Below are 27,911 nucleotides of genomic sequence, written 5' to 3'. Positions count from 1 at the left end.
TATAACAGCCTCCATTCATCCCCCTGTTGATCCCCCAAACCCACTACCTGGCGATGGGGGGCGGGGGCAGAGGGTGTGGCCACGCCCGCCCTCAGGATGTGGACTGAGCACCAGCACGTGCTGTCAGAGGGGAACCGGGGTGAGAAAGTGTGCGGAGGCAGGCGGGGAGGGGAGTCTGCCTTTACCAGGGGGGGGTGTGAATGCACACTCATTTGCATATATTTGGGAAACAGTGGAAGTTTGGAGCAAAAGCCCTAGGAGAAGAAATCTGTACCTAAAGAAGGAAATAGAAACCGGGGAGGGGCTGGGATGAAGACTGAAATTGTCCTAAATACATCCCGCCTACGTTCTGGGTAATTATACAACAAAATTAAATTTCCCAAAAAACAATCTCTAAAAATTAAAAGCAAAACAAAACCAATGAACCTCACCGTATATCGAATCGGTAGCATAACAATATGGAAAAGAGTCATCTGAAGTGAGTTTCAAACAGTGACTTTATTGTACTCTCCCGAGGGCTGTACCCTAAGGAACAGAACGGATCGCAGAAAGAGAGGTCTCTAATGACTCTCGGCGATCACACTGTTACTAATAATATTGGCAGTGTTATTCTAAAGCCACATTTATATAAAGACAAAATAAACACATAATTATTTTGTGCTTAGGAACCAAGTTGTCAGTGTGAGAAAAAGGAGACACATATGCAAAGTCAGGAAATTAAATAAAGCCGTGTAAGCCCACATTTGACAACTTGTTTGTATCTTTAAAAAGAGAACTTCCCAGCCTGTCTAACGAAAGCCCCCGAGACAAAGGCCAGTCCAAGTGCAGAGAGCTTTCCACCCCCCAGCACCAGTGCCATTTCCCATCCAAAGGACACAGGGCCCCTCAGAGGGCAGGCCGCTGCCGGGGCCGGGCAGGGAGGCTGGACAACTGTAGACCGATGGCAAGGAAGAGGCCAGAGATTCCCCGTCATGCGGAAAGTCTCGGCGATCTGGTTGAAGAGGTTCCCACAAGCCAAAGACAGGGCAATTTAAGTGTTAATACAGCTTATACCTGCGGCCAATGGAAACATATCAAATGCATCCAAATTCCTGAGTTCACAACGGCTGGGGAAGCTCTCTGGCAGTCACTGGAGGAAGTGGGAAAACCAGGTCATTATTTTGAAAACTAGTAAATAAAGGCACAGACTCGAGCATGTCCCCTGACTGTCCCTCCGCTCAAACTGCACGTCCCAGGGCCCAACAGTTGACGAGTAGATGCTTCTTTGGGCGGGGCGGGGGGAGCGTTCCGGCCAAGAAGTGCAGACGGGATGACAGGAATCTGTCACCACGTTCTGTCATTCCCTAATGAACTGCTGGGATATGGGCAATAAATGACCTTGGCAGAGAACACCACAGAGGAGACAGGCGGGTGCTGCGTTCCTCCTGACGGACAGACGGACGCCCAGGCGCCGGCCACAGTTTGCAGGACGCGGGTCAGGTCAGCAAACGGGAACAATTTCACCACGGATGGCAGCAGAGGCCAGGCAGGGAGGCTCTGAAGGACAGAAGATCTGGTTTCAACAAACAAAATACCAAGAAAAGAGAGAGGAAGAGAGAGAGAAGGAGGGAGGGAGGGTCATCTATAAACTGAGAGATCCAGGAGAACCATTGCTTCTGTGTGTGGACCTTATCTTGAAATAATTTTAATAAAAAATCATTAACAAACCTTTATGGTGTAATCAGGGAAATTTGAACTCTGGACATTGAATAACATTAAGGAATTATGGTTCTTTCTTTCAGGTGGGAGAATGACGTCATGGTTGGACGTGTTTAAACGCCGGCATCTTTCAGAGACACACTCTGAAATGTTTGTAGATAAAAAATGAGTACTCTCTGTGTAGTGACACGGAAAATGTCCATAATTTATAGCTTTGAGTGAATGTAGCACGCTACAGATCAATGCATCGAATATGATCCAATTTGTTCTGTAAAGGAAAGAGTAGACTTGGGTGTCTACGTGGATCATGCTTGCGTATGCCTAGGGAAAGATCCGGAAGGACCGTGCAGGATGCTGGCACTGAGCACCGCGGAGAACCTAAGTGAAGAGGGGGAGGTGAGCCTCTTGCTACTTTCAGTAAAACTTTTCTTCGTGGGAAGGAATGAAACGTGCCGCCATCTTGCCAAGCCCAGTGAATCAACGGACGTGGGTATTGGTCACCCCAGCCACCAGGTCCCGGGGCCCCCGCGCAGTGGTCCCCCTCCCGGACCCTGCAGGATGTGGACACACCACAGCCAGAAAGTTCCTGCAGAAAAGAGAGAGAAGATGGGGCGCCTGGGTGTCTCAGTCGGTTGAGCATCTGACTTCGGCTCAGGTCATGATCTCACGGTTCGTGGGTTCGAGTCCCGCATTGGGCTCTGTGCTGACAGCTCGGTGCCTGGAGCCCACTTTGCATTCTGTGTCTCCCTCTCTCTCTGCCCCTCCCCCGCTCATGCTCTATCTCTCTCTCTCTCTGTCAAAAATAAACATTAAAAAAATTTTTACAAAAAAAAGAGAGAGAGAGAGCCCTGAGACAAGGACATGCGGACCCTATTGGATATCTAATATTAAGTAGTTGTTGCTATTTAGGGGTGATAATGATGTCACAGTTGTGCGCTTGCTTTTTTTTTTAAGAATCTTTGGTTTTACAGGCACATATTGAACCAGGCAGGGATAAAACAAGATGAAGTCTGGGATTTGCCTCTAAATAGTCAAGCAGCGTGGTGGGGGGTCCCGGCCCAGGCGATCCAGGATCTGGTGGCTGCGGGCACGGTTTATCACACGGTGTTCTCGACCGTAGTCTAGGGTCATTTTCCATGATGATTATAGCTATTATAACACTATCTACACTAATTCATAATTATTTTTAAAGGAGGGATCACGGGGAGGCATTGGAGGGACATCCAGTGGGATTGTCTGGGTCGAGGGGAGGTGCCAGAGTGACACCAGCAGTGGGATTAGCTGGCCAGCCAGACACCCTACTCTCTCAGCGTCCTGCTCCCCGTTCCGACAGTGAAGGAGACAACCCAGCTTGGGGGGCATCTGTGAGGGTGAGGGGGTGGGGCACAGGATGTGAAATGCTCGGGACCTCACACAGAGCCACAAGTCAGTAGACAGCAACGTTAGGAAAACTCCGGAACACTCAGGCCAACTGCAGAGGAAGCGGGAGAGGGCACGGGGGTCAGGCAGACTGGAAAAGCCCCCTGAAAGCTGGAGGATTTCCACCCCCTGGGAACCGGGCTAGTCTTGCGAGCTCAGAAGCCAGCCTCCTGTCCTAATGTGTCCTCCACCTGTGGGGCAGATTGCCTGGCACCTTCCCAGACTCCCTGCTGTCCCACATCTGGGCCACGAAGGACAGGCTGCAGTTGAGGCTTTCCTGGCACTCCTAGTGAGACTTGCAGCCCTGGGCCCACTAACCTCCCACCATCAGACAGAAAGTGAGTCCAGAAAAAGCTAGAAGACACCACCACCTCCAGGAAGCTCCCTTGTTCCTCCCTCCAGCTGGGCCGAGGGCCCCCTCCTCTGCCAAGCCCCACTGCTCACACAGGCTTCCTGCTGTTGGGGCTAGGCTGGACCCAGCCTCTTTGGCTCCCTGATTCATGCACCCCACCTGCCCTGGGCTCTGAGCCCCTGCCCAGCGCACTCCCCCACCCCCACCCTCTAAGCCCATCTTTGCTTGGCCTGGGCAAGGTCCAGGCTGTGGCACAGCCACCATCACCTATCACAGGGGAACCCACCCCACTCCGTCATCAGCTCCCCCATCCTTCATCCACAAAGCCTCACTGGGGGCTCTGGAATCTTCCCCAGAAGCTGCCCTGAAGGGTAGGGTGGCATCTTGGGGGCATTAGGCCAGTGAGAGGTAGGGTAGGAGGGAGCTGGTGGATGCCTTTGTGCACCTTCCTCCTGTGGCACCAGCTCTGATGCATGCTGAGGCCTCTTTCCTGGAGGTGACTTTTGTGGGGGACCCGCAGCTTCCCTGCTCACCCTCCTCGCCTCCCCTTCCTCTCACTCTGGGTGGCCTGGGGTTGCAGCCTGAGGAAGCCTGGGCAGTTTGGGCATCCCAGCCTGTGGGCCCCCACACCACGCTCGGTCAGCATCAGTTCAATGGGAATGAACAAAGTCCTTGCCCGTGGGCCCAAGAGTGTCACCTCACTGGCACTCTGTCCGCAGAACAGAGGTGGCCCACAGAAAGAGGGAAGCCCTTGGGCCTCCACTGAGGCTGAGGCTTGAGACCACAGGATTTGTCATCTTTTCTCCTCTTATTACAAATTAGACAGAAATGCAGACGTTTTCCACCTCCAGGAAGGCTGGCACCATTCCCCCGTCTCTACCACGAGCGACTTAGTTATCTACGCTGGCGGACGTGCTTGACGCAGTTCTGGTGGCCTCCTGGCCCAGTAGCCACCCAGAGTGAATCACCTGGTAGGTGGCCATCCAGCTGCTCCAAAGGAGGAGGATGAGACACACTCTTGCTGAGGGGGTTAACCCTCGATGGGAGAGACCTCAGGTCTCTGGGGACAGTTCCTTTCCTGTCTCGTCTCCCGTGGTATCCTGCACTTCCCGCCCGCCACAACCCCGTCACCACCAGTTGTTCTTCTCCAGCTGTGTCCCTCCTGCACTGGCCTGGAGGGTCCTGGGAGCTGGGCTGAACGTTCCAGAAGTCAGCACTGGTGAATTTATGGTGACTTAGTGCCCGGCAACAGAGAGAGCATCCTGGAGGTGCCGCTGTCCTTGGTGCTGACAGGCATCTGCTCTCCCAGCCCTCCCAGGACATGCTGCCCCTCGGACCTAAGACGGGGCATCTTCCCCTTCCTCAACTCTGCGTCTGCACAACGTGCATGTGGTCAGGTCCCGTGGCCCCTGAGGACAGAAGAGCCATGCCCACCCCCTTCCCCACAGCTCTCCAGAGGCTCAGGCCAAATGAAGTCCCCTTCCTTGCTCTCAGTTTTGTGCTAGAAACCGCACCTTGCCGGCCCACCTTCCTGGCCTGCCTTCCAGTCTGGGCTTCACCCCTGCAAGTCTCCTCCAGGCCATCTCTCACCCGCCGTACTTCAGGTCCAGGTCCCCAGGCTCAGGTGATGGCCAGGCGAGGGGATGGGTGCACAGAGGACCATTGCGTGCTCTGTGTTACAGCACACAAAGCTTTCTCCCAAAGAGAAAGCGAGTCAAAGTTGCAAGGGTGTCATTCTTGGTTGAGCCCTAGCTACAGCGGAGCGAGGGGTAGGAGTCCCGTTCCCGGGCACTGACCCCCCGTCTCTGCTGGCCCTGGCAAAGTCACACGACCGTCTTCTTGTCCCCACTTTACGGACGAGGAAGGTGAGCCTCAGAGAGACTCAGCACCTTGCCTAAGTGAGCAGGACACCAACACAGCTCACTCTGGCAGCAGGTGCCAGATGCACGCTCCACCCTGCCACTTCGATCTGGAGCCACCCCTTCCGGAGCCACTCCCATGAAATGCAGGACCTGGTACCCTGGCTCCTCTCTGCGTGCTCAGACTGGACCCCCTGAATCACGGAGATGATCTAATCCTACCTGCTCATCACCCTATAGGTGGAGAAACTGAGTCCAGAGAAAAGTGAAGACCTAACCCAGGCCCTCTGACTCTGGGTCCCCATCCTTTGAAAGAGGCCATCTTGGATACTGCTTCCCACCCTCTGTCTGGCCTGCTTCCCCATCTGTAAAATGGGTCTGTTAGGCCAGCCCCACAGAGCTTCCGGGAGCCCTGCATGCGTCGGGCATGCTCAGTGTCTAGAACAGTGCCTGGCCACGAGTGGGCCATCGGTGAACGAGGTCCTGCCTCTGCCCACGCCAGCCACGTGGCTCTGGGGCTGCAGCCTGAGGAGGAAAGGGGTGGCCATGCGGCAGAAAAGTCCCACCGCCAAGGGCTTTGCCGACCTGAAAGGCTGTGTGTTCTTCTGCAAAGACAAGATCTGCTGGGTTATTAAGCACACACAGACGCAGAGACTGCTGCCAGGAGATAAGGGAATCTTCCATCAGGACGGCCGTGCCAGGGAGTTTTCATCTCTCTCTCTCTCTTTTTTTTCTTCCTCCCTCAACTTGGATTTTTCAAGCTTAGAAGTGACTGCTCTAATCGAACCAAGAGACCAGCAGCAGGAGGCAGATTTGCTCACAGAAAATGGAAAGGTTAAAAAAAGGGGGGGGGGGCGAGGCAGTGGGTGTGGGGGGCTTATTCCAGACACAGCATCAAAACTCCGGGTTGGATAGAGATGAGACGGTCCCAGCCCCCAACACGGCCGAAACTTTAGAGTAGAGGTGCGGCCTTCCCTTCAGACACCTCTGATGTGTGGTGAGGACAGGAGCCGCCCTCAGGAGAAACCCGGTCCCATGGCAGAGACAGACACACCTGGGGAGATTCCGGTCTGCTGCGGCCACGCGGCCCCGCCCTGGTGACACGGTGCCCGGGAAACTCCAATGTGCTGCTGGACATGTGGCCCGCACACTGGGGAAACGGGGGCCTGCTGACTGTGCGCCCTCACCCAGACACGCCGCTGCCTGGCCATCCTTCCAGGCCCTCCCAGCCTGCAGCCACAGAGCAACCCCCACCTGAGTCCCTGCTGGAGCCCAGGCAGGGTGTGGGGACGCGCCCCCCCCCCAACTCCCCCACCCCCACAGCAGTCCTGGCGGCTGCCAGGGGACCCTGGCCCTGAGCTCCAACAGAGCATCACCACCACCTCCCTACACAGGTGGGGGCAAGCTCTGCCCACCTCAGCTGGAGGCCTTTGCAGAAGAACACACAGTCCCCAGAGAAACAAGCTGATTGCCTGGACTCGGCTCCACAGAAACAACTCCAATGTACACAAACTCGTTTCTGGAAACGTTTCCAAATGTGACCGGGGAGCTGTGATGACCTCTGAGCAGCACCCGGCCCCTGTTCTCACTATCTCTCTCCAGCAAACTCCCCTGCGTCTGGCACCTCAGAGCCTCCCCACATGCTGTTCCCCTGCCCAGAATAATTTTCCCTGCGTGCTTCATAGGGCACTGGCCCTGTACCCTCTTTTAAGTCTCTGCGTCCTTACCTCCTCTTCCAGGAAGCCCTCCCAAACCACCCTGTCTGGTGCTCCTGTCTCAGACCCTGCTGCTTCCTTAAACACTCAGGATGGCACATGTGGGTCTGTCTGCTCCTTCCCATCAACCAGAACACTGGCTATACAAAGGCAGGGGCTGTGTCTCTTATTCCTTAGGCTCTGGCCCACGGTAGGGGCCTCAAAAATATGTATCCAATGAGCAAATGCATGAGAATGCCAGTGAAATCCCTGTGCCACCGTCCCCTGCCCCTAACAGCACCCCCACTGGCTGTGAGCACCTCACAGACACCTTCGTGCCATGCCAAAGCCATGCCAGGAGCTGGCAGGTTCTGGGGCCTCCTCCCCCTGGTCACTGCCAGTTTTTGTCTCTCCAGCCCCATGGGAGGCTGGGGAATCATGGCCACAGTACTTTGCAGCCACTTCCATTAAGAGGAGGGGTCTGCTTCCCCACCCCTCGAGTCTGGGTTGACTGAGACTCACTCTGACCCACAGAACGTGTCAGGGGTGATGCTGTGTGAGTTCCAGAGCCCAGGCTTCAGGGGGATGGTGATGCCCACCGCCATCCTCCCGGCAGCCAGCACCAGGCAGGGAAGTGCCACGACCATTGTCCAAGGACAGCCACGTGGAGAGAGGTCACCCGAGCTGCCGGCCTGATTGTCACCACCAAGGCCCCACACTCATGGGTGAGGCCGTCTGGGCATCCCGGCCCAAGCCGAGCTCCCAGCTGACCAATGCCCACCCCACGGGGAGCAGAAGAAAACCCAGCTGAGACAAGAAGCCTGAGAAATAATAAGTTCCTGCCATTTAAGCTGCCCAGTTTCAGCATGTTTCGGCCCGTGGCAGGAGAGAGACAGGAAGACACCTCCCGTCCCTCCCACAGCCCATTTCCGGATCCCCAGATGAGCCTCGAGGCTCTCCTACTTAAACCTGTACGCCCCGTCCCAAGAGCCACGATGAGGGGCGGCAGAGGACGGGAGGCTGGGGTTTGCGCGTAACCTAAAAGGCACATAAAGGGACAAATGTGGAACCTGCCCTGCACGGCAGCTAAGGGCTCACCGCAGCACACCGCCCCCCCCCCGGCTGGCTGTGGGCTTACCTCGCACCCAGGACAGGCTGCAGCGTCTGACCGCACCGTGCCGCGTGCTGCCCTGTGAGCCCCTGTGCTGGACACTTAGTTTTAGGTTTCCATGACGAGGCCTGGGAGGCAGGAAGTGCCTTGTCTCCCGGCATCCCAACCATGCCGCGTGTCCCCCAGAAACTTTACTCCAGGTGGCTGACCTCTGTCCACCCTCGTCACAACCCCCCCCGCAGGCACAGAAGTCAGGGTGCCTCTGGCTGCAGGTGATATGAACCTAACCCGAACCCGCCTAAGACAAAAGGGGGCACCAGACGGGGCCCAGTCGGGACACAGAAAACACTTTTTCCAATGGAAGGACCCTAATGCCGAGAAGTGTTCACACGGGGGCTGGAAGAGCCCAGAAGCTGACCACCAGCTGGGGGGCCTGGTGACTGCCCCGAAATCAGCAACAGCGGGAAAGGCCACCTCGCCAAGCAGGATCGGGTAGGTGGGGCTCTCAGACCACGGGTGCAGACCACACCACACGGTGGGGCTGCCCACAGGCACCGGGCCTTGGTGGGGGCATCGGGCAGGCGCTGGAGTCAGCGGAGACCCCACCAGGGCAGCAAACCCGCAGGGAGAAGTACCAGGCATTTCCCTCCCTCTACCGGCCAGTGTCCCTGAAGGTCCCCAGTGGCCAAACCCGCAGCACTGTCACGAATGAAAACATCCAGCAGAGCCACAGTCCAGCGTGGGGCAGGTCCCCAAGAGAAAGGGGGACTCTGGGCAGACCCAGCAACGCCTGACCCCCACAGTGGCTTCCCGCGCGCTCAGCCCAAAGCCCAACGTCCTGAATATGCCCTTGGGCCCCGTGCTGTCAGCTCACATGCTCGGAGTTCCAGCCATGAAGGAAAGCTTCTGGTTCTTAAGCCTCTCACTTCCTTTGTGCCCCAGGGCCTTCGCCCATGCTGTTCCAGGCACCTGTGACATTCTGCCCTCATGTCTCCCGAGGACCCCTTCCCGTAACAGTCACTCTCCATGAGGCCTGCCCTGACCTCCCCATGGAAAGTCCGCCCTTCCCGCCCCCACACCCTGGACTCCCCGGCGGGGCCCACTCGACAGCTGCAGTGTCCCCACAATGTGTACGCGTGAGCAGGTGTCTCCCTTTGCCAGACTGTAAGCCCCGCGAGCCAGGGCGGGTCACTGTCCACACAGGGCTGGTGCCAGAAGAGAGAGGCAAGGCCTGCTGGGGAGTTTTTGGTTTGGTCTTTGGGGGAATTCTCACAATGGAGAGCAAGGAAAAAGGGGAAGGTGTGTGCCTTCACCGTCACAGGCCGCCTCGCCCAGTCCTCCGGGGAGGGGGTGGGCGTGATCTCCTGTAGCCACTTTGTTCAGTAAATGGGGCAGGACTGCCCCTGTGTGGAGTGGGCTCCGTGGAGCAAAAGGTGGTGAGCCCCCCACTGTGGCAGGCATTCAAGCCAAGGCTGCAGGCACACACAACACAAATGTCAAGGAATAGTCTCCAAGATTCCCTGGCTCTTGAAGGACTGCTTATGTATACCAGTGGCCACGCTCGGTGCCGGGGACAGGAGGAAGCACGCGAGGACAAGGGCGTGGGTGCCCGCCCAGCTCGGTGGGGGGCAGAGGGCCAAGCACAGAGTCGCCGTGGACAGAGCAGGTCACGGGATGGGGCGTGTGGGGCCCCTGGTGCGAGGACCCGGGGCAGACGGAGAGACGCCTCCCTTTGCCCCCACGTCCCCCCGGCCACCCCCTCGGTCGGCAGGCAGCCACCTCCAGAAACAGCCCCCGCCCCACGGCCCGAGGCAGAGCCACCACAGGGAGCTAGCCAGACCACCACTGCCACCCAGAGGCTGTCCGGGAGCCAGGCCGCTGGCACGGGGTCAACCCTACAACCGGGCCAGCCAGGCCCACAGCTGGAGAGGGGGTGCCTGGCGAGGCCCAGCAGTTCCCTTCACAGGCTGGGGGCACTTCAGGTCAGGCCCAAGGCCCAGAGAGGGTGCAGAGTCCCCCTAGGACCCCGCGAGCCAGTTAAGAGAGGCCACAGTGGCAAGACCATCTGCCCACACACCACAAGAGACACCTGGGCTGAGGTAGGGGGTCTCCGGGGGCAAGGCCTGCTCCTCCCCGGGCCTCAGCAGGGTCACCTGGAAAGAGACCGAGCCTCGGACGCTCTGAAGGTTGTGCCAAGACCTGCGTCTCCTCGCCATTGTGCTTCCTGTCCTTGTTTCCTCCTCCATGCAGCCCACCTGGGCTGCATGCTGGCACATGAACACCCACCCGGGCAATGGCAGTTCCCTCCTTGAACTGTTGCAAGTCCTGGCCTGTTTATCACATTTCTCCAGGGGGAAAAAAAGTGATAAAAGCAAAAGCATTAATCCATCCCTGACGCACAGGCTTGTGGGGTTGCTTTTCCAGGGACAGGAAGGCAAGAAGGAGTGGACGTGTCTTCCACAGCAGCCAGGCCCCTGGGGGACTCCTGGCTCCCTCCCAGCACCCCACCCTGCCCCAGCCAGCTCTCTGATCCCCCACAAACCTCTAAACCTGCACATCACAGTCAAGTCTGCTGCTCGGGAACAAGACTCGTCCCAACACCAGGCCGGGGGTCTGCTCCCCAGGGCCTGACAGCCTCCAGTGGCCTGGACCACTCCCCTTTTATTATAGACCCAGTGGAGGCCCAGGAAGGGTGGTCAGGCCAGATCCAGGCCTCCCTCAGGCCAGCGTCCCACAGGGAGGAAGGGGCACAGGGGTGGGGGGTCCTGGGGCCTCCGACAAGGCTCAGCTATGGCCCTTCGGAGGAGACTCACATCCAGCATTCCCCAAGAGGAAAGACAGTGAGGGATGTCCCCCTGTAGCCGCCACCACTGCCGGGCCCCCTTCAGGACTTGAGAGTCCCCCTCTCCTGCACCCCTGCTTCCCGGCTTACCAGCAGGGACCAGCACCCAGGAGTCCTCACTTCCCACCGCGGGTCTCAGCCGATCCATCGTCCCCCAGCACCTTGTCCTAAGTATAAAGTGATGAAAGGCATCGGTGCCGGGAGTCCACAGGGCCCCCTACCCGCACACCTCCAGGGGGACCACAGCAGGGCTGTGGCTGCTCAGACAACACTGGCTGGTGCGAAGTCAGGCACCGGGCAGGTGCTCACGAGCCGCCTCCCCCCTGTCGGAGGCCCAGGAGCCCTGGGGCTCAAGGGACCTGAGAAACCTTGGTAACGCAAGCCCTCCCACGCCTGCTTATCAAACAGGAAATTAAGGCCCCGGGTCCCTGGGACTCAGCCAGGGTGAGCCTTGGTCTCCTGGCCCACGACCTCTCCCAACAGACACGAGGGTCTCCGAGCCTGTGACTGTCCACACTGTGCCCTGGGCTCCAAGCAGGCTAGAGGGCCAGGGGCACAGGGACCCGGCTGGTGGGATCCACATGCACTGCCCCAGCAGATCCATACAGGCTGGGAGGAGGTGACATGGGCCTCATCATGGATAGGACCACAGCAGGTGCAATTCTTGCCCTTACCCGACTTCCCTTCTTTTTACCCTCACGGCCACCTTGGAAGGAGCAATACTGTCCCCATTTTACACAGGGGAACACTGAGGCCCAAAGTGACCCAACTTGCAAGAAGCAGAGCTGGGGAGGAGGTCCCAGCCAGCAGCCCCCTAAACCCAAGCCATTAACACTGAGGACTCAGGTCTGCTCCAAGCACAGCAGTGCAGGTGCCCGGAGCCCCGCGGCCACGGCACGGATCACGGAGGCGGTGTCAGCGTTTCCCCTAACGCGTCCCGCTGACACCGTGCGGTTTGGGCAGCCTCCTCGTGATTGATGGAATGACGGCGGGCGGTGGGGAGAAAAGGCAGGTGCCAGGGCGAGAGAAGCCTCCTGTCGTGCATCCGGGGGAGTGTTGACACTTCAATTTTACCAAAATCAGAATAATAACATTCGTATTAGCCATGACTGACCACCACTGCCAGATGGTGGCTGTCTGGGGCCCCGGAGGGGGCTGTGTCCTCAGCCGAAAAGGTCATGCCGACAGACAGCCTCCTGCAGCACTTAAGTGACAACCTCAAAACGGGGCCGGGCACCTGTCCAAACCTGGCCGGGGAGCTGGCACGGACAGCCCCACTCCAGAAGGCTTCACAGCAGGGCCACCTGGCAGGCCTTCACCACAGGCCTGCTGAGCCACCGCCCCAGAGAAGGCCCCAAGTCTGGGGTGTGCAGGAGGGAGAAGGAAATGGGCGTCTGCCCCGGAGGCAGGGTGGGAGGAGGGGCGGAGGGGGCAGGAACACGCCTAGAATTCTGCCAACGCAAGGAACCCTAGGGGCTGATGACCCCAACCCCTTCATTTTGCAGACAGGGAACTGAAGATCAGACAGGGTGGGTGACTTGCCCAAGGTCACACAGTGACAGGGTGAAAATTAAGCCCAAGGCTTCTACCTGCCAGTCTGCAGTTCTGCCATGCATTTGACCCACCAAATATTTAGCTATTAGTAGGAGAGGAAGCCTAAAGTTTCAGCACTGCAAAAGCCACAGACATCATCTGTCCATTCACCCAAAATCCGTTCATCCAGTCATCCTCCCCTCCGTGCACCCACACATGTATGCATTCCTCCCTCCCTCCCTCCATCCAACCTCCCACCCACTCATCTATCCACCTACAATCTGTCCATTAACCCACCCACGCACCCATCCTCCCACAAGACCACCCATCTAGTCCCCCACCAACTTGTCCATCCAGCTATCCTTCAACCCGTCCATGTATCCATCCACCTGCCCACTCACAAATCCATCCATCCTCCTATACATTCATCTGTCCATCCACCCATTCATCCTCCCAAACTTCTACCCATCTATCTATCCATATACCTTTTCATCCACCCATATACCCACCCACCCATCTCCCACCCACTCACACCCAAACACATAGTTGTCTCTCCATTCATACACCTGTCCATCCATCCATCCACCTATCCATCCATCCACCTATCCATCCATCCATCCATCCATCCAACCATCCATCCATCCACCTGTCTGTCCACCATCCATCCATCCATCCATCCATCCATCCATCCATCCACCTGTTCATCCATCCACCTATCCATCCATCCATCCACCTGTTCATCCATCCACCTATCCATCCATTCATCCACCTGTCTGTCCATCCATCCACCTATCCATCCATCCATCCACCTGTCCATCCATCCATCCATCCATCCATCCATCCATCCATCCATCCACCTGTCTGTCCACCCATCCACCTATCCATCCATCCATCCACCTGTCTGTCCATCCATCCACCTGTCTGTCCATCCATCCACCTGTCCATCCATCCATCCATCCATCCATCCATCCATCCATCCACCTGTCCATCCATCCATCCATCCATCCATCCATCCATCCACCTGTCTGTCCACCCATCCACCTATCCATCCATCCATCCACCTGTCTGTCCATCCATCCACCTATCCATCCATCCATCCACCTGTCCATCCATCCATCCATCCATCCATCCATCCATCCATCCATCCACCTGTCTGTCCACCCATCCACCTATCCATCCATCCATCCACCTGTCTGTCCATCCATCCACCTGTCTGTCCATCCATCCACCTGTCCATCCATCCATCCATCCATCCATCCATCCATCCACCTGTCTGTCCATCCATCCACCTGTCTGTCCATCCATCCACCTATCCATCCATCCATCCACCTGTCCATCCATCCATCCATCCATCCTTCCATCCATCCATCCACTATCCATCCATCCATCCACCTATCCATCCATCCATCCATTTGTCCATCCATCCACCTGCCCATCGTCTCTCAGGCCCATCTATCCAAGAACACTGGCTGAATATGCACCTATGTGTTCCTGGTTCTGACTCACCTAGACTGTTACACGCTTCTAACTGGAAAAGACCCCACAACTTGTTTGACTCTGCCCATTACACACGTAGGAAAGCAGGGTTGGGAGGAAGGAGAAAGTAAGAGGGAGCCAAGTGGTTCTTAAGTGTGGTGACGCTCTCACCACCCCACCCCATCCCCTCTCATGTCTCTCTGTCCAGAGCCCATGATCAGCACTTGTCAAGTACCACACCAGGATTTCACCTGCCAAGGTGGTGGCACAAGCCCTGGACGTCTTCTTCTCCCCACACCCCAGGTTGTAGGTAAAAATAAGACAGCTTGGACTCTGCTCTCACCCAACAGGATGGTAAGGAGCAGACAGGCCAACCTGTGTGATCCTCCCAGTGTGGTGCATGTGGGTGACCTATGTGTGGCGCCCTGGGTCCTCATTCAGTCTGCACTGCTCCCGTCCCTGGACCTCAGTCTGTCCATCTGTGCAATGGGTTGCTAAGACCAGATGGTGTCCCCAGCCCAGGATTGCCCAGAGCAGCCTGGTGAGGGGAGGGGAGGGGAAGGCACTGACGAGGGGAGGGGGTCAGTAGCAAAGGGAGGTGGGGACAGAGTCCACGCATCGCCCCTGCAAAGCGGGAAACTGGGGCCTGCAGGATGTGCTATCAGTCAGCCTTGCTCTGGGCCCACGTCCTGGAGCCTGGAACCCACTCCTTGCCTCCCCGATGACTCATGCTGGCAACACCTGATGAGTCACTGCCCTGGCAAATGGGGGGCACCGCTCCCGCCGCCCCCACACTGACAACTCAGCCTGCCCAGGATACAGTCTGAGCAAGAGCATCCAGCCCGGCCGCGCCCCGGAGGAGCACCCTCCTGCTGGTGGGCGCAGTTCAGTGTCGAGGGCCCTGGAGCCCTGCCCACTCGAGGAGCAGCCCCTCCCTCGGCCCACCTTGACAAATGAGGCCCCGAGGCCCAGAGAAGTGGCCTGCTCACCCAGAGCCACACAGCTCACAAGGGCCAGTGCCTTCAGCAGACTTGTCTGCCCGCCGGCCACTCTTCGGTCTCCACCAGCATCGGTTTATGCCTCCGATGGTCCCCCCAGGGCTGGGTAGGGCTTACCTCCTGCCACACCCATGCCCCCGCCTCTGGGTGCTGACTCCCACCATCAGCCTCGCCCACCCAGAGGGAAGAGGCTCAGCCCACATGAGACTCAGGCCCCCAACAGCCCCGGGCCGGCATTCTGGGCCCGGACAAAGGAGGTGGACGGAGGGACGACAGGCTGGCCCCGGCCCTTGGAACCAGAGCCTGCTTGACACCTCCTTCCCTGACACTGGGAGATCGTGCTGCACAGAAGGTCAGGGCCATGAACTTGCAGGTGCTGGGACACCAGGGACCCAAGTCAGCCCTCTGTGGGGTCCAGGCACTGAGATCAAGACCCAGGACCTCATGGGAGGCACGGTGCCATAAAGGCACAGGAGGGGTGCCAGGCCCCCTGGACACATGAAGGACAGCACAGTGGCTCGCCCCACCACAGGCAGAAAGAGCGTCCTTCATCAGGATCTGCTCCCGGTCTCAGGAACACCGAAGCATCAGGCCAGCACCCTGGGAGCTGTCACCAAGGCTCTTACAACCGCGTGGACTCTGGGACAGGCAGCTGGAGCCAGGTGGAGACGCATCTGGCAAGTAGGAGGCCCCCGAGAAAGCCCTTGGGACCAAGGAAGTCAGCAGACCCATCCCTGAGCAGGGCCAGTGCCCAGCTCATGCTGGGAAGCTCCTGAGTCCCCCAGCTGGGAAGCAATGTCCCTAAGGCTGCCATGCGGACTGGGAGGTGACCCCAGGCACCAAAGCTCCTGGAAGACATGGCGGCCAGCTCAGGGGGAGGAGACAGCAGGTCAAAGGGAGGAGGAAGCCCTGGCCTGCCTGGAGGGCCGACAGCATCAGTTGCCCAAGGGAGCAGCCCCAGCCGGGGGACTGGATCCAGTCCAGGCTGCGGAAGTGTGGCAATGCGCCAGACAGAGGTCCAGGGAACAGCTGTGCGCAAAGCCCTCTGGCGGGGGGTCCCCACATGCTGGCTGGTGGGACCCGGCAGCGACGGACCGAGAGGCAGCGTCCTTGCTGGGGGAGCCCTCGCAGCCCCTTTATAGACCCCTCCCATGGGAAGACTTCCTCTGGGCAGGCACCAGCACCTCGTCCTCCCCCAGGCCGCGCCCAAGACCCAGATGTGATCAGAGGGCCCACACCAGTCCCTCACCAGTGGCCCTCCAAACAGACCTTGGCAGGACCCCTTATGAGCCCACCCAGGGCCAGGACATGAGCACCGAGGCCACGCAGCGATGAGGGGTGGGCACCCCAGAAGTCAACCCGGCCGGCAGTGGAGACAGCGTGGTCCCGGCTGCCTGTCATGTGGTGGCTTGCGATGCTCACGTGCAGGGAGGAGGGAGGTGAGACTGTGACCTCCCCCGGCCAAGGTCAAGGGCACAGGGCAGGGGCAGGGAGGGTGGAGCATACACCCTGTTCTGGCCTCCCCCGGCTCCCTCAATCGGCTTTATTATCTGAATCACAATATCAGGATTTTAATACTTAAAACGGATTCGAATTAGCGTAACTGGCCTTAAGTGGAAATAAATTAATGTTAGTGCATCAGAAGTTTCTCCAGACAATTAGAACCTGAACTAAATTGAATTAATATCTGATCTCTCCTCTTCTCGCCCGAGAACTTGCTTTCCAGAAGGGGTGGGCACTCGTGTGGCCGTGGGCAGCAGACACACCCCTTCCGGAGGGCGGCGCCCGGACCGGCCCACTGTGGGCTCTGGGGGACAGGGAGAGCAGGAGACAGAAGGGAAACTGAGGCGCGAAGGGGCAGTGTGGCCAGAGCTGGAAGAGGGAGGGAAGCAGGCTGACCACAGGCATCCAGGCGGTTGTGGACACCAGACAGGGCGGCCTGGGGGCCCTTAGCCGGGTGGGCCGGCCAAGTCACTGCTGTGGACACAGGGCTGATCTTTGGGTGCCGCAGACAGGCTTTGAGGGGTCACCAGGCACAGGTCTGAGCCAGATAGTTGCATCCACGTCTAGCCTAACGCCCCTGACAATCTCCGATTGCAGGTGGAGGTGGCTGTGTCACACGTGGAGAAAACCGGGGGCCACGCCCAAGGTCACACAGGGTCAAATGGCCAGCAGGGACCCCATCCAGGGGCCCAGCCAGAAGGGGTGGAGCGTTCGGCCTTGGCTGGGGTGGAACGTTCTAGTGCTCTTCAGCAGCCGGTGGCGGGGCTGGGCCAGGCAGTGCTCAAGCTGCAAAGTCCCAGATGGAAAGACCTCAGCCCCTCCCCCAGGACTCCCCTCCCCCCCATATCCGTGGCCCCACTGAGAGCCCTTCCACCCCATCGGGGACCCCACGTGCCTGCGGCCCCCGCCTGGCCCATTGCTCAGAAAGACTCTGTATACTCAGTGGGTCCACTGTCCTGCCCAAGGTCAGCGCTGAGCCTGGAGCCTGTGTCTTCTAGTTTGGTTCGATCAGGCCACAGGTTTTTGAGGTGCAGGGTTTTGAAGGACGAAGAAGGAAGATGAGAAGACCGGAGACACTCTGGGGCACAGGGGGTGTGCGGGGAGCCCCCTGCTAGCCCGGCTGGACTACAAGGGCCCCAGAGGGCAGCCCCAAATCTCCACCCGGGTCGGTCCCAGGGCCACCAGCAGGACTCACTTTGCCCCATCCCTGCAGGGGTCTGGCGGGGAGGAGCACCGCGTCTGGAGGGCCATCCAGGGACCCCCAAATCAGCCTTTCTGGCCACTGGTGGCACATCATTGGTGTGGGGATGGTCAGACTTCTGGGTGCCGGGGCCAGACCCCTGGTCCCCTCTGACCGGCCTTTATCAGAGAGACTCAGGGAGAAGCCAAGTCCACCCAGACCTTCACCACAAGGAGCTCTGGGGATTCTTCTCAGGCCTTGGGAGCTTCTCCCAGACCAGCCGTGGGCCACCTGCACCCGCCTGCCGCCCCCAACCATGAACGGAGCCTCACGCGGCCTGAGTCTGCCAGGCCCTCCCCTTCCAGGCCACCTGCACCCCCACTTTGCAGAGGAGGACATCTCGGGCTCAAAGAATGAGTCAGTGACTCAAGGTGACGCAGAGAAAGGCAGGGCCGGGCCTGAGCGGGGATCGTCGGTCGTCGGCTGTCCCCGCACGTCCTCTAGCTCTTCCCGGGGAAGCGGCTCCTGCAGAAGAGAGGCCGGGGCTACAAGGACCCTGGCCCTTCCAGGTTCCTCCAGGTGGAGACAATGGCCTGGCCCCTGCAGGGCCGGGCAGGGGTCGCTGGGGGCACCTGTTTTCTCCAAAGGCTGCTGGGGACATGAGGTGCAAAGGCTCCTTAAGAGCCCCTCACTGCACGGCAGTAAGACGCTCCCCAGAGAGGGCCCTTGGACCTACAGTGGTGTCACAGGCAGGAGGGAGCGGCAGGGCTTGCGCCCCCAGTGTCTCCGGTGGACACGATCTCCCGACAGCAAGGATGAACGGCACCCACGGCCCCTGAATGTCCTGGCTCCCTTCCACGGCCATCCTAATGCTTTTGCTCAGGACCGGGGGTTTTTCGGTGGGCGTTTAGGAGAGAAATGTCACCTGGGAAGTTTCCTGCCCCAAACCACTTAATCTGGGTGCTTCTGGCCGCACGTCCCCATGCCTCATCTGCCCCAGCCCTGCCCCAGCCGGTTTGCCTCCAACTGCCCCTCGGATGCCCCCTCCACAGCATCACACCAAGGGCCAGGGCGGCTCTGACCCTCTCCCCGGGGGACAGGACGGGGGGACCACAGAACAGTCACACCAGCCACGGTGCCGCGGCTGTGCCCCAAGCGGGCCAGCTGGGAACACTGTCCGTAGAGCGTCACTTGTTAGCATATAATAGCGTTCTGGCACTTTCCTCCTCGCGCTCTGCTAGGATCTGGAAGGGGCAGTGAGCTGGCTGCTTTGACTTAGCTTTCTTTGGGGCATGTAGGGTCTCAGAAATCCTGTCCTCCTGTCCGGCACGCCTGAACCAGAAGGCCCCCCACACACTCCACTTTGCCAAGCCGACAACGAGGGACTGCTGGACCAGCGAGGGGCCACCCCTTGCTACCTGGGGACGACCCTGCAATCGGCACGTGTTCCTGACATCCGACCCCAGCTCCCGCGTGACAGCCGCCGCCAGGAGCCTTGCCACGGAGGCCGTTAGAGAGAGAGAGAGGGGCAGCGAGCTCTCCACATTCTGAAGGCTCCAGGAACCCGTCCTTGCTTGGAGAGAGGCCAGGACGTCAGGCTCAGCAGTTCTCGAAGAATCAGGTCGCAGAACCCGTGGGTCCCACTCCGCTCACTGGCTGCCTGACCTTGGGCCAGTCACTTCCCCTCCCTGGACCTCGGCAGCCCAAGTTCTAATGGCACTGCTGACGCAGGCCGCGGGCATAGCACTTCCTCAAGGACCCACGTCAGCGCAGTAAAGCACCTTGAACCTGGAAGGTTCTCAGTGAACGCCACCGACAGCACGTGTCAGGGATGCGCACATTAGACCAGTCACAGGGACCCACCGCACACCTGTGGGAAGGACCGGGCTCCCGGGTGCCGACAGCGCCACGTGCTGGCGAGGACACGGAGCCACCCGCTCACCCCCAGCCCGTGGGGACACAGAGCGGCACGCGCTCTGGGAGGCGGCTTGGAAGCTTCTCACACACTAAACGCTCTCTTTCCGTCCGATCTGGCAGTCACGTTGCCTGATATTTACTCCAAGGAGTTGAAAATGATGTCCAGGGGCGCCTGGGTGGCTCAGTCGGTAAAGCGTCTGACTTCAGCTCAGGTCACGATCTCGCGGTCCGTGAGTTCGAGCCCCGTGTCAGGCTCTGTGCTGACGGCTCAGAGCCTGGAGCCTGTTTCAGATTCTGTGTCTCCCTCTCTCTCTGACCCTCCCCCGTTCACGCTCTGTCTCTCTCTGTCTCCAAAATAAATAAACGTTAAAAAGAAAAAAAGAAAAGAAAATGATGTCCACACGACAGCCTGCACACGGGTGTTCACAGCGGCTTCACCCAGAGCCCCCAAACCCTGGAACAGCCGAGGTGTCCGTCAGCAGGTGAACGGACAACCTGCGGTCCATCCAGACAACGGGATGTGGGTCGGCACTAAGTAGGAACGGGCTGTCGAGCCGTGAAAAGACCCGGAGGGACCCTAGATGCGTATTACGAGGTAAAAGAAGCCAGTCCGAAAAGGCTACGCGCGGTACGATTCCAAGTCTGTGACATTCTGGAAAAGGCAAAACCGTGGAGACGGTAAAAGACGAGTGGGGGCCGGGGGTCGGGGGGACGGGAGGGACAGTCAGCACAGAGGGTTCGGGGCAGTGAAACTACTCCGTGTGACTCTCGAGAATGGACACACGTCATTGCACATCTGTCCAAACCCGCAATGGTGCACGACAGCAAGATGTCATGTAACATAAACTGTGGGCTTTGGGGACGGCGATGTGTCAAGTGCACTGTGGTGGGGATGTTGAAAGTGGGGGGCTGTGCTTGCTGGGACAGGGGCCCGCGGGAACTCTCTGTACCTGCCCCCCAATCTTGCGGTGAGCCGAAAATGCCCTAAAAATTAAAGTCTACTTTTTTAAACATAAAAAAGACCCAGGTGCTGTTGGTCTGGTGGCCGGATGCAGGTACAGCTGGATCCAAGGATCCAACGGTGCCTCCACGCCCTCTCTGCTCGGCGGCTCACCTGCTGCTTCCTCGGGCTCCACGTGGCGGCAATGTGACCCCCTTCAGCTCAGCACGCGGCTTCCCAGACCCCCTCCAGGGGCAGCCGGGAGCCTCTCTAACTGTCCACGCAGGTCACGCGTCCACACCTGCCCCGATCACGGGGCACGGGGCATTGGCTCTACCCTCCAGCCCTCCCGCGGGAGCACGTCCCCCTAAACGCAAGGCTAGCGGCGGCTAGGAGGGCTCCTCAAGGAAAACCCTGGGTCCTTTCTTACACAGAAGGAGAAAGAGGAACCAGACAAGAAACCAGCAACGCTCTGTCGCAGGGGAGGGCGCTGGAGGGCGGGGAGGGGTCAGCCAGGTGGAAGCGACCGTCTTCGTAGCCTGACCCCGGGAGAGGCTTCCCAGGGGGAGCCGGGACCTCGTCTCCCGCCGCACTCACCACATCCTGTGCTGGGCAGCCGGGCCGGCCGCGACAGTCCGGAGGGCCGTGTCGAGAGTTCAGGCTTGGAACCTCGGGGAGGCTTCACTGGCCGGTCAGGTTCCCGTGGCCCAAAGATGCTCTGGAAGGTAAGTGGGAGGGCAGGAGGTGGCCATGACCAAACGGTGTCCCTCCAGATCCACGTTGACGCCCTGACCCCCAAAGGGATGGTGTTTGGAGAAGGAGGTCATCAGGGTCACATGAGGTCGTGAGGGTGGGGCCCTCGGGACGGGACCACCAGGCAGCTGGCTTCCTCTGTCCCCACCACGTGAGCACGTGGCAAGAAGGTGGCCGTCTGCACACCAGGAAGGGACCTCACCAGGAACCGGATGCACCTGATCACGGGCCCCCCCCGCCCCCGCCTCCAGAGCCTCGAGAGATAAATGCCCACCGTGTGAGCCCTCCGTCTGTGGAATCCATTGTGGGGGACCGAGCTGACCAGTGCGGGGGCTGATACAGCGTGACTAGTGGGGGTCGTGACCCCTGTCCAGGCCCCGTGCGGCCCCACCGGGGTCCTCCCAGGGCAGCCCAGCGTGCCCACCCGCTACACCCACGAGTCAGGGTGGACCCCTCACCTGGGCGAGCTTCCGGGAACAGTGGGGGAGGTCCAGCTGTGAGCGAAGGCGCCTTGGGGTCTGGGGGGGTCATCCTGTCCCCAGTCTGGAGGGAGAAGCCCGGAGGCAGAGTCAGGCCCGCCCTCCCGGCTGCGGGGCCAGGATAAGCCCCACCCTCCAGGTGCCCAAGTAGGGAGCGCTGCGGGTGGGGACACAACTTTCCAACAAGCCACTAAGTGAAGCTCCTTCTCTTTATTCTCCAGCCTCAATAAGGACACCTCAGAACGCGGTAGAGGAACACGCTTCCCTTGAGTTCAAGGCCCCCGACGCCCAGGCTCTTCAGAAGTCCAACAAAGAACACGGGGTGTGGGGACGGGGGGAGGGGACCCCACCTGCAGCTTCCCGCCCTGTCTTTCCCCCCGACGTACACCCATCTTCGCCGTGAGGGGCTTTGCGCAGGCCGGTGCACGGGCCCCAACCTGCGTGTCCAAGCTCGGTCCCCCTCCCCACAAACAGCCGCCCTTGGCCAGGGTGGGGGGGGGCACACTCATCCCTGGTCTGTCCCCCGATGCACACTTCAGGGCGCTGGTCTGCCCCCCAGTAGAGACCCAAGTAAACCCACCTGAGCCCCAGGCCAGGCTAGAGGCCGTTGGCATGGAAGGAGCGTGGTCTGAAACCATGAGGTTCACGTCCCACAGACTTCTCGGTTGGGGCCCCCTTCCCGGATCGAGGGCAGCAACAGTGCCAGCCCCTCGGGAAGCCCCCCCTACCCCGTTCCATCCAATTGTATTACCCACCACCCTGAGCACCTACTCGGTGCCCGCTGCACGCAGGACAGCTGGGACAAGGGTGGATCACAGGGCCTCTGGCCTCAGAAGACTCCCCCGGGTCTCAGCCTGTGGGTTTGCCTCGGGGATCCCGGGGGGCAGACTGAGGCACAGAGGCCGGCCCGCGCCCAGTCCTGTCCGTGCCACTTCCCTGAGCAGCTTCGCTTACATCTCCCGTATGTTGGGTCCCATGCAAGATTCTGTTCCATAAAAAGACATTCCATTCGGTGCTTTATAGACGGGAAGCCACGCGGCAGCACGCGCACGCGGCTAAGTGTGACAAGGCAGACGGAGCCAGAGACTCGGCGGGTGGCTGCGAGGCTCTGCTCTGTCTCCTGGCTCTGTCGGCGGGAGGGGCTCTGGGGCGGCCACTTTGCCAGACTCCTCTGTCTCCATCCTCGCTGCACCCCCAGCAGGTGTTCAGAAACCGTGTTCGGAGGAGCGAAACCCCAGGGGCAAGGAATCCATCCGCCCGGCGGGGGGACCAGGGAGGGAGTGAGGGGGCCGCGCGGCAGGGGGACCTCCGTCCTAGGCTGGGGCTCAGCCTGAGGAGGCAGGACAAGGCCATGGCTCCAAGCGACAGGAGGCTGAGAGCCGAGGTGGTGACCCCTGACAAATGGCGAACAGCAGGGAATCAAGCACATCCCACCGGTCACTCCAGACCTCTGTGCACCCGCCGGGGTCTGGCGGGGGTGGGTCCCCTCCCTGTGGTCACCCAGGGACCCGTGCCGCTGGGGCGGTTGCCACAGAGGAGGGAGAGGGAGAGTGTGGGGTCCCTGGGCCTTGGAGAGGGGCCACAGAGAGGCTCACTGAGCACTTCTGGCCGCCGTGAAGGACGTCCCGCAGGGTCCAGGGAGGGCTGACAACCAGCCAGGGAGCATGGCGGAAAAATCCACACCTGATCCCTGAGGCGGGGGGTGCAGGGATTGGAGCTACTGCTGGCCGCTCCCCGCGATACACGGGGTCCCCGCACACGGCCACGCGATGCAGAGACAAAGCCAATCCAGAGACCAAGCGTCTCTGCCTCGATGTCGTTAACTCTGGTTTCCGTTATTAACAGAAGCTCTGACATCTGCTTCTTGCTCCCAAAGAGAGTCCTACACCTCCCCGGGGCCTCTGCAGGGGGGCGTGAGCTGGGGGCCCTGAGGGCTGTGCCGGGGGCCCCCCACCAGCCCCTTCCCGCCTGTCTGGCCAACACCATTCACTCCGATTAGCCAGGGGCTCAGGACCCAGGGGGTAGAAAGGACCTCGGCATGACCACCAAGCACCCCGGGGACTTGAAGACATGCTGTGATGCCCCAGAGACTGACCTCTCATCTCTGTCTGCTGCTTTGGGGGGACACAGGCTGCAGGTGTCACAAGGCCCCTGGCCAGTAAAGACAGCCAGGAGAGACCCAGCCTGGGGCCAGTGGCTTTGTTCCCTTCTCTGGGACATGGTGGCTGCTTGCTCGACCCGGGGGCCCCGAGGGGACCCCTGGAGACAGGGCCAGTCTCCTGCAAGTGAAAGGGAAGCCTTTGCCTTTGGAGGGCGAGGGGGTTTTCCCGGAGTCCCTCTGTGCCCTGGGTCCACCCCCCCCCCGGGCTGGCCGGCACTCCATTCCACGGGGGCTGCCCCCACCCTGTCTACGCAGGGCTCCGCTGTGAGTGGGAAACCATTTAGGATCCTTGTTTCAAATGTGTATTTCTAGCCATGTGAAGAGTTCCTATCACTCAGGGCATGACCACAGAAGAAACGGACTCACCGAGGAATCTCTCATCCGCTGAGGCACACGTTAGCGTTGCAATCGTACGCGGTCTTTAACCACGCATAGAGAAGACTGGCCACCAAAAGGGATGGAGAATCTTTACCCCTCGTCACGACGGGACGGTTGAAACCCGTGAGGACTGGGTTTGAACCCCAGGGGCTCCTCTTACCGTCCTCCAGACTCTGTCCTGCTCTGTGGTCCTCGCTGACCGGTGGGGCGTGTGGGGAGGGGCGAGGCCCTTCTCCTGCCGGACATTCCGCCCCGTCGGCCTCCCCCACCTACAGCCCCACACACTTTTAGAGCTTAACGCAGACTCTGAGGCCTCTACGTGGTCTGACTCAAGTATGCCCACCCTCCGAGGGCGAAGGCTGAGGTATCTGGCTCCTCAAAGCAAACCTTTGCCGGCCTTGGGTCTGAGCCATGGTCAAACGCGGAGCATGGCTGGTGACTGCTATGTCGCCACGCACCAGGAAGGGGCAAATCCCCGTGATCGCCCAATCCAACCCTCAGATTCAAGAACGAGATCAGAGAGGGCAGCCACATCCCCGCAGGCACACAGCGGACGACGCACCTCCACCACGGAGCCAGCACGCGGCTCCCACCCAGGCTGGCTGCGGGGCAAGGCGGGGAGAGAGAGAGGCGTGCCAGGAGTCGGGGTCACCTAGGCCTGCGACCCCAAGGTAGCAAGACATCTCTGTTCCAGTGGATTCAAAGGAGCCAGCGTACCGTGTGGTTAAGCCAAGTGACCAAAAGCAGAGACAAACACACCCAGAGCTACTGGGTTCCCGGAAGCACCTGGGAGAAGTGGCTCGGCCAAAGCAGATGGAAAATTCCGTGGCTGTTGGGCCACAAAGATTTCGAGGTCCTATTGTGAATCATTGCTACGGGGGAATATGCGTGAAACCCAGGCCCTGCCCACTCCCCTTGTGGGCGAGGGGAGACGAGGCCCCTCTCCCCATCCTCCTCCAGGTATCCCAAAGGAGGAGGAGCCAGGCTCACAGATTTAAGTAAAATGACAGGAATTTCACATTTGGGATTTCAGGTAACCAAGGAATGTGTTTAGTGTAAGTATGTCCCAAAAATCAAACAATAGGACAGTTCGCTGATCGTGTGCAGTCCAACAAGGCATCCGTATTTTACGCGGTGGCCCTAGCTGGAGCAGGCGTGGGCACCCAGGGCCCGCCCGGAAGCGACCCCGCCTGCAGCTCCGCATCCTTGGCCTCGGCGCTGGTGGGAAACGGGCCCTGGCCCTGTCCTCTGCCTGCAGACGCTTTTGTCGCTCGCGGCCTCCCCAGCTTCCCTTCCTGGCTCTCACCTGGCCCCCAGCGGGCATCGCCAGCCCTCAGGTTGAAGGGATGAAGAGTCAGACACCAGCGGCCGGCAGACACGGGGGTGGGCACCCGGCCGGGGCGGGGGCCGGGGGGTGGGCAGGACAGTCACGCAGCTGTCAGCCTGGTCCCCACCCCGCCCCGTCTCCTTGCTCCCTGTTCCCTGTGGAAGCCACCATGAGGAGCCCACCAGGAAAGGAGTGAGACGGGCAGGTGGGGTTCAGGCACCCCATCCCGGGGGCTAGCCTGGGGGTCCCCCCTCTCTCCCCATCTCCCCCAGCCACCCTGCCCTCCCCACCTGAACGTACCACTGTCTTCTGGCTCCAAGGCCTGGCAAGAGCTGCCTGTGGCCTGGCCAGCATCTCCACTGGCCAGCGGGGGGGGCCAGGAGGCCTTAACACCCCAACACTGGCTGGGGGACAACGTCTAGGCCAGTCCCGACCTCTCCCCCATCAGGACCAGAGGACGGGACGGCGGCTCCTTCCGGCACCGGCCTCCGGCAGAGGGTCGTCCTAAAGTGCCCCCTTGACAGGACTCCCCTGCTCAGCCCTCCACGACCACGAGCCCTCCCCCCACCCCGCCCACAACGGGACCCCTCCCACAGGACTGCAGAGTCCACCTCCCGGGGCGGAAGTACCCCACGGGCTCAGAAGCACAGTCCCTCCTGGTACCTCGAGGCTGCAGGTGCGCTGACGCCCTGTGCTCCGTTCCTAATCAGACGTCAGGCCTCCCACCGCCGGGGAGGAAATCTCATGTTCTGAGCCGCGGGGATCTGGCCGCCCTGGTCTATTTTATGGCGGCGACACAGTCGAATGCAAGGAAGCAGAAGCAACGGGGGTTGAAAGAGTGGGAAGGCAGAGCCGGGAGAAACCACTGGAGTTTGGGAACTGGGCCAGGGGCAGGCAAGACGCAGGCTCCTGCTGGGAGAAACTGCCTCGTGGGCTCAGAGCAGCGGCTCGGACGACCCGCAACTCGGGCCCAGGCGGACCGGCCTCTCTGTCTGTCGGGAGGACAGACGGCCCACAGGCTGCAGCAGCCAGCGCAGGGCCTGGGCCTGGACCCCGTGTGGCTCCCTCCTGCGGGCCCGCTCCACCCCACCCCTGCTGGACTGCGTGAGGCTCCCTCCTGCGGACCTATACCCCACCCCTGCTGGACAGTGTGGCTCCTTCCTGTAGGCCCCCTCCACCCCACCCCTGCTAGACCCCGTGTGGCTCCCTCCAGCGGGCCCACTCCACCCCACCTCTGCTGGACAGAGTGTGGCTCCCTCCTGTGGGCCCGCTCCACCCCACCCCTGCTGGACTGCATGAGGCTCCCTCCTGTGGGCCTGTACCCCACCCCTGCTGGACAGTGTGGCTCCTTCCTGTGGGCCCCCTCCACCCCACCCCTGCTAGACCTGTGTGGCTCCCTCCTGCGGGCCCGCTCCACCCCACCCCTGCTGGACTGCATGAGGCTCCCTCCTGTGGGCCTGTACCCCACCCCTGCTGGACAGTGTGGCTCCTTCCTGTGGGCCCCCTCCACCCCACCCCTGCTAGACCTGTGTGGCTCCCTCCTGCGGGCCCGCTCCACCCCACCCCTGCTGGACTGCATGAGGCTCCCTCCTGCGGCCCGTGCTGCCCCCGCCCCCGCCCCCACCCCATGCTGGGCATGCAGAGCAAGGGGAAAGTGCCACCCCACAGGGAGCAGGGGACCCCCTCCCCAGAGCATGACTGTGCCTCAGAGGCAGCCGGAGGTGAAACCCACCACCAGCTCGCACACACCATAGCGCTCCAGGCTGGAAAGGGTCCCCACTGCTTCCTGACCTCATGTCCTCATGCAGGGGTGAGGGGATTCCAACAGTAAGGTGTTTTTCCCAGCACCACCCTCTCGGCCCCTCTGGGAGCCTCTGAGTCCAGACTCCCTCCCGGACACTCCTCCCCGAATGGCCCACAAACACCGGAAGCCGGGCACGTCCCAGCCCCTCGTCACTGTCCACAGCTTCTGTGTTGGTTTCTGTCATTCTGTATCAAGCGACCCAATTCTCAGGCTGAAGGCAGGGGGCCCCGGAGCCAGGCCAGGCTCCTACCCGGAGGCTTTAACCTGCAGGCTCTGGGAAGAACCCAGGGGGAGGGTCAGGGACCCCAGGAGGGCTCCGGTCACACCGCGACCTGGGACAAGTCACAAGAACGTCCACGTTGGAAAATCCTAATCGTCACAAAACTTATTCAGGAGGCGATTGAGCAAACAGGCCCATCGGCTCCCTGGAAACCTCACCGTCTCCCGCGGGCCCAGCTGTACATCACACGGGGTACCCTGTTCACTC

At 60.2% G+C, this 27,911-nt stretch overlaps 1 long non-coding RNA gene across 2 annotated transcripts; it reads right to left on the bottom strand.

The window, feature by feature from the left end:
* Positions 1-489: 489 nt before the first annotated feature.
* On the bottom strand, positions 490-26,655 carry LOC109273060 (uncharacterized). 2 transcript variants are annotated; one of them, XR_002082724.2, is made up of 4 exons: positions 26,284-26,655; positions 21,734-21,818; positions 21,120-21,240; positions 490-1,552 (listed from the first exon to the last, which is right to left on the bottom strand). It is a non-coding gene; the product is annotated as an uncharacterized LOC109273060 (long non-coding RNA). The 2 variants fall into 2 exon arrangements; XR_002082723.2 differs by lacking the exon at positions 490-1,552 and adding an exon at positions 17,625-18,190 and having other exon boundaries at positions 26,284-26,651.
* Between the last annotated feature and the right edge of the window lie 1,256 nt (positions 26,656-27,911).

This window comes from Panthera pardus, unplaced genomic scaffold (assembly GCF_024362965.1).
Source record: "Panthera pardus isolate Hobbes unplaced genomic scaffold, ASM2436296v1 HiC_scaffold_7, whole genome shotgun sequence".
Lineage (NCBI taxonomy): Eukaryota > Metazoa > Chordata > Mammalia > Carnivora > Felidae > Panthera > Panthera pardus.
Note: the sequence above shows the minus strand (reverse complement) of the source record. Positions and strands in the feature narration are given on the sequence as shown.